The sequence below is a fragment of the Alexandromys fortis genome, unplaced genomic scaffold (genome assembly GCF_014885135.2).
Source record: "Alexandromys fortis isolate MF-2015 unplaced genomic scaffold, M_Fortis_MF-2015_v1.1 scaffold_26, whole genome shotgun sequence".
Taxonomy (NCBI): Eukaryota; Metazoa; Chordata; class Mammalia; order Rodentia; family Cricetidae; genus Alexandromys; species Alexandromys fortis.
In genome coordinates, this window is record NW_026067894.1 from 7,928,793 (window position 1) to 7,939,576 (window position 10,784).

The 10,784-nt window shown below is 48.5% G+C and overlaps 1 long non-coding RNA gene across 1 annotated transcript; it reads right to left on the reverse strand.

The window, feature by feature from the left end:
• Positions 1–6: 6 nt before the first annotated feature.
• On the reverse strand, positions 7–5,844 carry LOC126506552 (uncharacterized). The gene is made up of 3 exons (XR_007593244.1): positions 5,517–5,844; positions 4,908–5,082; positions 7–3,890 (listed from the first exon to the last, which is right to left on the reverse strand). It is a non-coding gene; the product is annotated as an uncharacterized lncRNA (long non-coding RNA).
• Positions 5,845–10,784: the final 4,940 nt, after the last annotated feature.

The window sequence follows — 10,784 nt, forward strand, 5'->3', positions numbered from 1 at the left end:
AGGCACCAGGGGCACAGGGAGGAAAGTCACTAGGAAATGGGAAATGGAAAGGATTTGGAGGCAGAGCCAGAGCAGTATGTTCTGAGAACAAGGAGTCTCGCCAGATTTGAATATGTACTCATGAGCAGCTCCAATTAGGGATTGGTGGAGCCAAGATATAGAAGATGTAAGACATCAGGCGGAAGAGTTCAACCTGCCTGGGGTGGGAATGGAGGAAGCAGATGAGGCCACTAACAGCAAAGGATTCTCCAAGTGGCAGCAGGGGCAGATTCTGCAGTGTATCTGAGAGTGAATCCTACCACTGCTTCTTGGCTGAGCCCTCCAGAAGGCAAAGGCCAGTGAGGGTCTGCGGAAGGCTGCCTAAGTCTGCAGTCCCATCCCACACTGATGCCACTTTCTCTAGTCTCACACAACTACTCTGCCCCATCCCAATGAAGCTATCAGGAATGTTCCCGAGGAGGCTGACTGACCACAGCATGGCTTTGCCTCTATGCCAGAGACCCATCTGAGTTGTCAGAAACCTGACTTTTCTAACACATATTGGTCTGGAAATTCCCCATGATTCAGGAAGCAGTTTGACCACACTGAACACTTTCTGAATGTATTGTTTTCCAGTTCTCCTGGTAACACTACTTGTGAACTATGACCCTACAGAACACCACTAGAAGACACACTGGAGAATGTTATGTGCCTAACAAGGTAAAATCTCTCCTTTTCTGTTTCTCTGAGAGCTACAAGACAGGAAGTTTCAGAAGCCAGCACTGGAGCCAGAGAGCCAGGCTCCTGGGTGATTGAGGGTTTTCTGGTTTCAAATTAGACAGAAAACTAAATTAGCAAATTAATTGTTGGATGTGTTTCCTGGGCCCTTCATCAGCTGCTACAGGACCAGTAGCCAATGAAAGATGGTTTCTGGCTGCCCCAGAGAGGGGGCAGGGTTCAGAATCAGGTTCTGCCAGCCTCCAAGTGTCAGACATTTTAATTTTAAATTACTTTTGTACAGCCTGGTGTCAAAATGATTAAAGCATGAAGAGAAAAACAGAAGGGAAGGAGAGAGAAGTGAAATGATTTTTACCTTGTGTTGGCAGCAAGGACACTCAACAGTCCTGTTAAAGCCGGTTTCTTTCTATAGGACAAAGCGAGTTTAAGGTATGGTCCTCTAGTGAACACCTAAAATGGGGGAGGGAGGTATATGGCAGTCACTATTTTTTGTTTTCTTTTTTTCCTTTTTGTTTTTTCGAGACAGGGTTTCTATGTATTAACAACCCTGGCTGTCCTGGAACTCACTCTCTAGACCAGGCTGGCTTTGAACTTACAAAGATCTGCCTGCCTCTGCTGGGACTAAAGGCCTGTACCACCATCCCCAGCAGTGCTACAGGTGGTTTTAAGGTACTGTGTGGGTGCTAAAATATGAACCCGTGTTTTCTGCCAGTGCTGTTAACTGCTGAGCTATTTCTCCAATGCATCCAGGCCTAATTTTGTTTGCTTTTTCCCAGAAGTAAAATACACACACAAATGGTAGACTGCTTGCCTAGCAGAGGACTCAGGATGATCTCAAGTTCCAAGTCAGCAGGGACTACACAGGAAGACCTGGCCTCAAAATATAATAAATAAATCTATAAGCACAAGATCAAATAATTGCTCTCAGTTGGGCAGTGGTGGCACATGCTTTTAATCCCACCACTAAGGAGTCAGAGGCAAACAGATTTCTGAGTTGGAGGTCAGCTTGGTCTACAGAGTGACTGTCAGGACAGCCAGGGCTACACAAAGAAACCCTGTCTTGAAAAAAAAAATTGCTCTGATAAAGTCACAAATACTGAACCTTAGAGGTTGTTATGGTAGCATTGTATGTAGTGAGACTCTCCTTTTTTTTTTTCTTTTCTGTTTTTTTGAGATAGGGTTTCTCTGCGTAACACCCTTAGCAGTCCTGGAACTCACTTTGTAGATCAGGTTGGTCTCAAACTCACAGAGATCCAGCTGCCTCTCAACTGGGATTAAAGATCTGCTTCCCCCAAGTACTGGGATGAAAGGATGTGCCACTGCCCAGGTTAGACTTTCTTTCAAAATGTAAAGACTTGGAGATGCAGCTCCCGCATAGCTTGCCTAGCATGTGCAAGGTGCTGCCTTCAACTCCAGCAAAAACACCAAGATGAACAAATGGAGCCCTATAATTTCAAGAATGTTTTATCTGTAGACTTTAAAACAAAGCTAATTGCTGGGCGGTGGTGCTGCACACCTTTAATCCCATCACTCGGGAGGCAGCGGCAGGTGGATCTCTGAGTTCGAGGCCAGCCTGGTCTACAAAGCAAGTTTCAGGGCAGACAGGGCTACACAGAGAAACTGTTTCTGGAAAAAATAAAACAGTGGGGGGCTGGAGAGATGGCGCAGAGGTTAAGAGCACTGGCTGCTCTTCTACAGGTCCTGAGTTCAATTCCCGGCAATTACATGGTGGTTCACAACCATCTATAATGAGATCTGGTGCCCTCTTCTGGCCTGCAGGGATACAGGCAGACAGAACACTACATATAAATAAAATAAATCTTAAAAAACAAAACAAAGCAGTGTTAATCCTATGCTTTTCAACAGCCTTATGAGACAGGTTATATTGTTCTCCCACTTTCTATAGTATCCCAGAAAATGGCCCATGTTGGGACAGGCACAGTGTCACATAGGCTCCCGATAATATACATTTCCAGTGCTGCTAGTCATACAGACTTTGTTCCATTCTAAGACGGCCTAGATTACATTTACAGGACCTCTTCCTTATTCTAAACTAGAATATGTGTCTAAAGTACCATCCCATCTGTTCTAGAGCCCTGCTTTGGCCCTGATCAAGTTAGATTCCTTTTTGAGACAGGGTCTTAGCCTGGAACTTGTTATATAGATCAGGCTGGCCTCAGACCTGTAGTGATCCTCCAGCCTCTGCCTCCATAGTGCTAGGATTACAGGCTCATGCAACCACACCATACTTAATAAGTCTAATCGCTTTCCATCACTCGTGAATCCAGCTTTCTTGGTCGGGCAGGGTTCAAGCCTTCTCCCTGCTTCAGATGTTTTCATTACATCACTTAGAGGAAAATGTGTTGCTTAGGAATGGTCTCACAGAGTTGAGAGCGGCTTTTTCCCGCTGTTCCGGAGGCTGTATTTCCATTAATCCAATCTAAAATTACTCCTGTTCCAAAGCTCCACTTGGAGAGAAAAGCCGTTCTGACTCCCCAACACCTTACCTGCCTTGTGCTGAGTTTTCATGTTTATGTTCCCTTTGTGGCTCTGTCACAACATGCCCACACGCTCTCTTCTGCATGACCTTGATCCTCATTCTTTGCAGTGGATTACAGATCCCAAGTGCATATACACTACACTAATTTTTCTCGAGTCTTCCATCTCCTCCTCTCTTCCCACTTTCACTTCTGACCTCTACCTGCACTAGCCTAAGAGTACCAAGCTGTCCTCCCAGCGGCTTGCTTCTTTTAACAGGTGGTAGGCATGTCCCAAAGCACCACTGTCCCGCTGTCGGGACGCTGTCTCTCCTGGTTAGCACTCATAATGCACACGCTGACAGTCGGAGGCTGGTTTCCAAGACAGTAATCTGATTTGGGAATGCTTCCTCTAAGCAGGTCTCAAATTTCACTTTCTTGAAGTTCCATAGGAAAAACGCCTGGCCTAACCAAGGAGCTGCTCACATTATAGATGACATCCTCCGTGGAAAAGTGGAGAATTCAGAGTCACTGTTCTTTCCATGGACAGTTAAATAAGGATCAGCTTGGGTGACAGGAAGCAGCTGGAAACAGCCAGTATTCAAATCCTAGATCTGTTGTTCTCAGGCTGGGTGTTCCTGGTAACTGCTCCTTCTGTAGAACGGTGGCAGCAACAGTGGCCACCTCTTGTACCTACTGAGAGGAGTACAATTACTTGAAGCATTTAGAACAAGGTCTAGCTCTCACAGTTAAAAACAGCTATTATTATTCCCTCACATTGTAAAAAGATTTAAAGGTACAACAGAATCAAGATTCCATCTCCCAGGCACTGGGGTTTTTCTGCTTGCATCTTTGCAAGCTTGAGGTCTTTAAGCATTGGTATGGAGGTTTTGGCTTAAAGGAAGCAGACACTACAGAGGCTCAGGAGTCATTTGTGAATGAATGCCCCTCAATCTGATGCTAGCAAGGAGTAGGGTACAATTGTTATTTAAGAGGAAGAGTAAAGGCTAGAGGTCCTGGAATCTACCAGAGCAGGAGTTAGAGCTTCCTTTCCTGCCTGTTGGAAGACAATAAACCAAACAGAGACGACAACAACAAACAAACCAAAAAAAAAAAAAAAAAAAAAAAACAACCATTTCAAACAAAAATAAGCAAACGTGGAGCCGANAAAAAAAAAAAAAAAAAAAAAAAAAAAACAACCATTTCAGACAAAAATAAGCAAACGTGGAGCCGAGCTGGATTTAACAAGAGTGGGCTAAATGGTTAAAGTCTTCAGGTTAAAAAAAAAAAAAAAGAAAACATGACCTCTCCTTTCCCTTCCAAGCTTCCCTTTTTATCTCTCAAACCACCACAGCTGCTCGACACAGAATTCTAGAAAACGTCAAGGGTCCCACAGGCAGCTTATACCTTGTCATAGTGCAAGCACGGTTCGTGGGCAGACTACACTAACATCGAAGAAATTAGTTTAAAGTTGTGTCAAATCACCTTCAAACACATTAAGTAAATGGAACAGCCAGAACAAAGAAAGTGATTAAGCTGGTTTAACCGCATTCAAGCTCACTACGCCTAATCCCCTTCAGGGGTTCACGTTAAACAACAAATTTGGTCTCTTGGCCTAAACCTTTCTTCTTAAGAGAACAACATTTTCTTGCAAGTCTGATGTTTGTTTCTGTCGTCTTTATTTTTCAGACCCCGAGAAAGAAAAGAATTTACCTGATTGGGTTGCATTTTAGGACAAGATCGACTAGAAAACAGAACCAGAGGGTGATGGTTTAGACAATTCTTGGAGCTACTGAGGCATGGGAAGGGTGTGATTGTTCAGCCCCAGAAAAGGGCCAGTTAGTGACACCCGGGATGAGGACTTCATCTGGCGGCGAATTAAATAAGGCTGCGAGAGAAAGAAAAGGTGTAATTAAGCCAGTGCTGTTCGTGCCTGCTTCTGCTTACGGGGCCTGGCAGCAATTTGGCTGAACACCCTTCATCTTGAGAAATTTATAATTTGGCAGCAAGTTGGCACAAACCCAGTTAAATATTGCAAAATCTGGGAAATGTCGAAATGTAGCTTGCTCATTGAACTTTTCCAAGCTCTCTCGAATTATTTTTCTCGGTCTCGGATTCAGAAAGCGGCGTGCCTCTTTTAGAGGCCACGAGGTTTTGTGCCCCCCCCCCAAGCACAAAGTCAAGGAAACGCAGTCATGCGGGCTGCAATCACCCTTCCCGATTTTGACTTTTGTGTACGCACAAGCGGAGGAAAATGGTCTCAACTGCCAATCCCGAGTTCCCGCGGTTGGTAGCCCTTTAAAAACCCCCCACAACCCGTACTTTGGTTTCCGGAGTGAGAGCCGCGCAACGCTTCGCCCCAGCCCGTTCCCCGTTGTTTTAAAGTACAAGAGAGGTGGCCAGGCTAAGTGACATGTGGCCGCAACCGGCTTCTCGAAAGTAGCCGCAAGTTTTCTGACAGGAACCCCGGGCAGGTTTAGAGCGTGCGTGCCGGGTCCGGTTCCCACGGCAGCGGCGCCCCCCGACGCCTCCGTCAAAGCCGCGGCGGGCGGCAGGGGGCAGCAGCGGGAACCCGTTGTTCTGGAGGCGGGGTGGGGCGGGAAGCGCCCCCACCTCGGCTTCCGCGCCCTCCCCTCCCCCGCGCGCCCCTCCCCTCGGCCGGGAGAAGGGCGGGGACGCCGAGCCCTACCCCGGGAAGGGGGGGGGCCTGGCGCGCACCCCTCCCCCCGGCCGGCCGGCTCTCCTGGCGCCCCGAGGCGGGAGTTTCCAGGAAGAGCTCCGAGCGCGCCGCACCGCCGGGCGCACGGACACGTTAAGTAGTTCCTCCGCGCGCCCTGAGTCAGGGGGCCTCTCAGGAACTGCCAGGGCCGGCCCGGGTGGGAACCCTGAGGAAATAGGCACTGAAGGCCGGAACGGGGACACTGGAGGGCGAAGAGGGGTGCGAGCTCACTTTCCGTTCCGGTGGGGTGGGGGGAATGTGAGGGGGTGGCACAACGAGTTCCGGCCGAGGACTCGGGCGCGCCCGCTAGAGTGAAGCGCCGCGCGGTCGAAGCGCTCACGGAGTTAAAGTGGGCGGGAAAACCCGGAGCGGACTCGCGGTAACACGCCCCGGACCTCCCGCCCCGCTCGTCGTGGGGGAGGGGAGGGGAGGGCCCGCGTCCCCTGCCTCGGCTCCCTAACCCCCAACTGAAGAAACAGGTGTCCGCCCGCCCCCTCTAGGGGCCCCCTGCAGGCCTCGGGGGGCCGCGCGTCGCGGGGAGGGCGGCACGGCTCCTCCTCTGCCAGCGTGCGCACCGTCGGTGCTGGCCGCTCAGCGGCCGCGAGCCTGCCGGCGGAGCGCGGCGCGCATGCGTGCGGCGGGGAGGGCGCGCGCTTCCCGCCCCTTTCCCGAGCGACTTCGCCGCTCCCCTCCCCCCACGGCGCTCAGCCGCCACCTCCGAGCCTCCCCCGCAGCCCGCGCGCTGCCCTCGGGGCAGGTGGCCGGTCGGGCCCGTCCACTGGCTAACCCCTTCACCCCAGTTTCGCCCCGCCTCTGCCGAGCTCCGGTACAAACTCCGCAGCCGAGGGCTCGGCTTTCACATTCCCGCCTCCGCCCTCCGTCTCCCTCCCAAGCCTGAAGCACTTCCTGCAAACTGCGGAGCCGCGCGGCTGCTTTCCGTTGCTGGCGCGGCACCTCCCTCCCTGTGCCCCGGCTCCCTCTGCCTAGTCCGCCCCCATTTCACAGACGGGGAACTCAAGGTCGACCCCTTAGGGCCCCTGGAGCCTTCCTGTAAACGAAGCTGCACGGGACCAGCCTTACTGGAAGGCTATCTCGACTTTGCACAATTTAAGCTACTTCATCACCAGCCCTTAACCTCCTGGGACCCTGTGGTCCCTCCGTTCACTGCAGCCCACTTAGCAATCGCCAGTGAAGCAGTTGACCCCAAGTCAACTGCGAAAGGCTAATAAAGGGAGTCATTTGCTAAAGATTTCTTGTTTGCTTTTAGCCCAGGCTGGCCTCCAACTCTAGCTCAGGATGACCTTGAATTTCTGTTCCTGCCTCCTTGTCCCCAGGGCTGGGAATCGATTCCATTCCAGGGCCTGGTGCTTGCTACCTACTTCTTGCTACTAGCCCACTGTTTTAGTTTAGTCATCTTTAAACATAACATATAGTATTTTTCTTAGGTTTTGTAGTTCTCTTATTCTCTCCTCCACTTAAGACCAGAGACCTTTCTTTGCGTTTTGAAAAGGTTTTCAAAGAATGTATACTCCACCCACCCCCGCAACAACAGCAACAACATAAATCTCACTATTTGGGGGAAGGTAGAGACTCCAGCCGCCTGAGGCTGACCTTGAACTCGTGAAACTCCTTCCTCAGCCACCAAGTCTGCTGACAGTCTTCAAAGGGAGCTTTCCTTTTAGGACTGTTGGTCTCCACCCTCCCCACACCCTTGGTTTTTTAAGACAGGGTTTTCTCAGTGTAACAGACATGGCTGTCCTGGAATTTGCTTTGTAGCAGAGCTTGGTCTCGAACTCACTGAGATCCTCCTGTCTCTGCTTCCCAAGCGCTGGGATTAAAGGCTTGCGCCACAACCTCCAGGTGACCCAATGGTCTTCTGTGGTCTTCTGTTCTGGAACACTCCCATATCCCCAGGGTCCGTCAGTTCTTCCTTGGAAGGCTAGGTCTAATTATGGTTAGCTCAAGTCCACAGAGGCTTGCAAGGGAATTGATAGATGCCAAGATAATTTTGAAAACCTAAGTGTAGTAAATCTGTTTTGTGACAAACTTAAAAGCTATAATCAGGAATTTGCTTATTTTTAAATGTCTCCCCACGCATGCGCGTGCACGTGCGCATATGTATGAGAGTGTGTGTGTGTGTGTGTGTGTGTGTGTGTGTGTGTGTTCACTCTAGTTCAAATTGTTTGAAGGTCAGAGGACAACTTGTGGGAATCTCCCCACCATGTGGATTCTTGGGAATTTAATTCTGACCAGGTTCTTAGGCAAGTGCCTTTCCCTGCTAAACCATCTGGCGATCCATAACCAGAAATTTAAGGGAACAGAAGACTTATGTTGCATTATACATATTTAGGGATTGATTATTTCATATTTAGCTGTTTAGAGGAGCTCATTGCAAACATTGAAAATATGGAGGGTTTTTTTTTTTCACTTTTGCTTTATTCTTTCATTTCGTTTTGGTTTTTTTCCAGATAGGGTTTCTGTGTAGCCCTGTATAGTCCTGAATTTGCTCTGTAGACCAGACTGGCCTCAAACTCTCAGTGATCCACCTGCCTCTGCCTCCCGAGTGCTGAGATTAAAGGTGTGCACCGTCATATTTTCTTGAGACAGGGTCTCCCGTTAAACCTAAAGTTTGCCAATTCAGCTAGACTGTCTGGTCAGGAAAGTCTCCAGAATCTTCCCTTCTCTGTCCTTGTTGGGATGACCAAAAACGAAACCAAATTTATGACAATGCTTCTACTGCAGCTGCCCAAGTTCAGTGGTGGTGCACACCTTTAATTCCAGCACTTGGGAGGCAGAGGCAGGCCAGTTCAAAGCTAGCTTGGTCTACAGAGTGAGTTTCAGGACAGGCTCCAAAGCTACAGAGAAACCTTGTCTCAAAAGACAAAACAAAAAGTGTGAGCTTCTACACCCATCTAAGAAAATTAAATACTTTTTTTTTACCAATTCAGAGAGCTTTAATTAATTTTTTTTTTTTCTGAGACAAGGTCTCACTCTAACTGGGACTAGCCTAGGACCTGCTATGTAGCTAAGGTTAGCCTCAAACAGCGATCCTCCTGCCTCAGGTTCCTGAGGCTGACATTACAGATATTCTCTGCCATGCCTGGAATCGCATGTGATTTTATAGGCACCAGAAGATTCCACAGGGCTCCTGCTTGGGTGTTTGCGGTCTGTGCAGCTGGGGTGTTGCTGTGGTACTCTAGTCTGTAAACCAGTGTTCTCAGGAACTACGCCGAGATGATGCAGCTAGGTTTCCAGCTCAAACCTATTTTGTTTCTATCATTTAAATTCAGGAGTTAAATTGGAAGACTGTCGAGAGTACTGTCTTCCTTAGTAAAATAAAAAAAAAATTACATATGAAAATATATTCTTTCTTATCAAATCTAGCAATAATTTCCAGAACTCTTTTATGTTGTTATTACATGGATACTCAACCTGCAACAGTGTCCGGGAGACATTAGAGTCAAATTGCTTGATTTATGCAGCACCCAGAGCTGCGGGAGCAGCGGGACTGTGTGATTCTCTGGGGAATCACATAAGACTGAACAGGCTCCCATCTGCAGTTTCAGCACCACAGAGGCATAATTCTAGCCCAGCCTGGGCTGCAGAGGGTGTTCTCGGACTTTCCTTGGGGCCACCAGCTCACAAATCACACAGAGACTTCTTATTAAGTATGAAAGCTCGACCTATAGCTTAGGCTTGTTCCTGATTAGCTTTCATAACTGAAATTAACCCGTTTATATTAATCTATGGTTTATCATGTGCTCTTGTCTCTTGTTTGGTTAGCAAGAGACATAAACGACAACAACAACATTACAAGTATATAAGACACTTGTCTTGAGCTGTCTTCTTTATAACTCTGAAACCTGGACAGTGAAATGCTCCTCAAAACAGCGGCTGAATGTGATTGAGATGCATGCCTCGGGATTCTAGGTGTCACACAAAGGGACAGGCTGCACGGCGATGACATAAGAAACATCTCCATCTACGGAAGGAAGTGAACTACAGGGTACAACAAGGGCACTTCAGGTACTTCGGCTATGTTATGAGAATGAATGACAGCAGATACCCGAAGACAGCGCTGCTTGGAGGAATGCACGGGATAAGCGAAGAGGAAGGCCCCAAACCGCTGGATAGACTGCATAGAGGAAGACTGTGGAACTGCCCAGGATAGGAGCAACTGGAGAACTGCCATACACGGACTGCCCATGCATGTTTAAGTATTGCCGGGCATGAATGAATGAATGAATGAATGAATGAATGAATGAATGAATTTTCTATCACAGGGTGTTTCCTCTCTTCCATTTAACCCTCTTGTTTCCTGTGTTTCCTGGCTTCTGCCTCTTGATTCCTCCTCTTCTTCCTTTCTCTCCCTGGAAGTCTTGTCTATACCTCCTGCCTAGCTATTGGCTGTTGAGCTCTTTAGTAAACCAATCACAGCAATATATCTTCACACAGTGTACAAATGTCCCACAAGAGTGGAACTCAAAAGGAAAGGTGGGCAAAGGGTGGCGCAGTGAGCTGACTCGGCGGGTGACTGGCTTTGGACCAAATCTGCAGACCAGGCCTAGAAGGCACGTGGTGGAAGGAAGGGACCAACTCCTACAGGTTGTCCTCCATCTCCACATGTGTATTGCAGCACATGGACACACACATGCAAACACAGAATGAATACATGCAGAAAAACAGGACTGGGGGGGCTGGAGAGATGGCTCAGTGGTTAAGAGCATTGCCTGCTCTTCCAAAGGTCCTGAGTTCAATTCCCGGCAACCACATGGTGGCTCACAACCATCTGTAATGAGGTCTGGTGCCCTCTTCTAGCCTGGAGACATATACACAGACAGAATATTGTATACATAATAAATAAATAAATA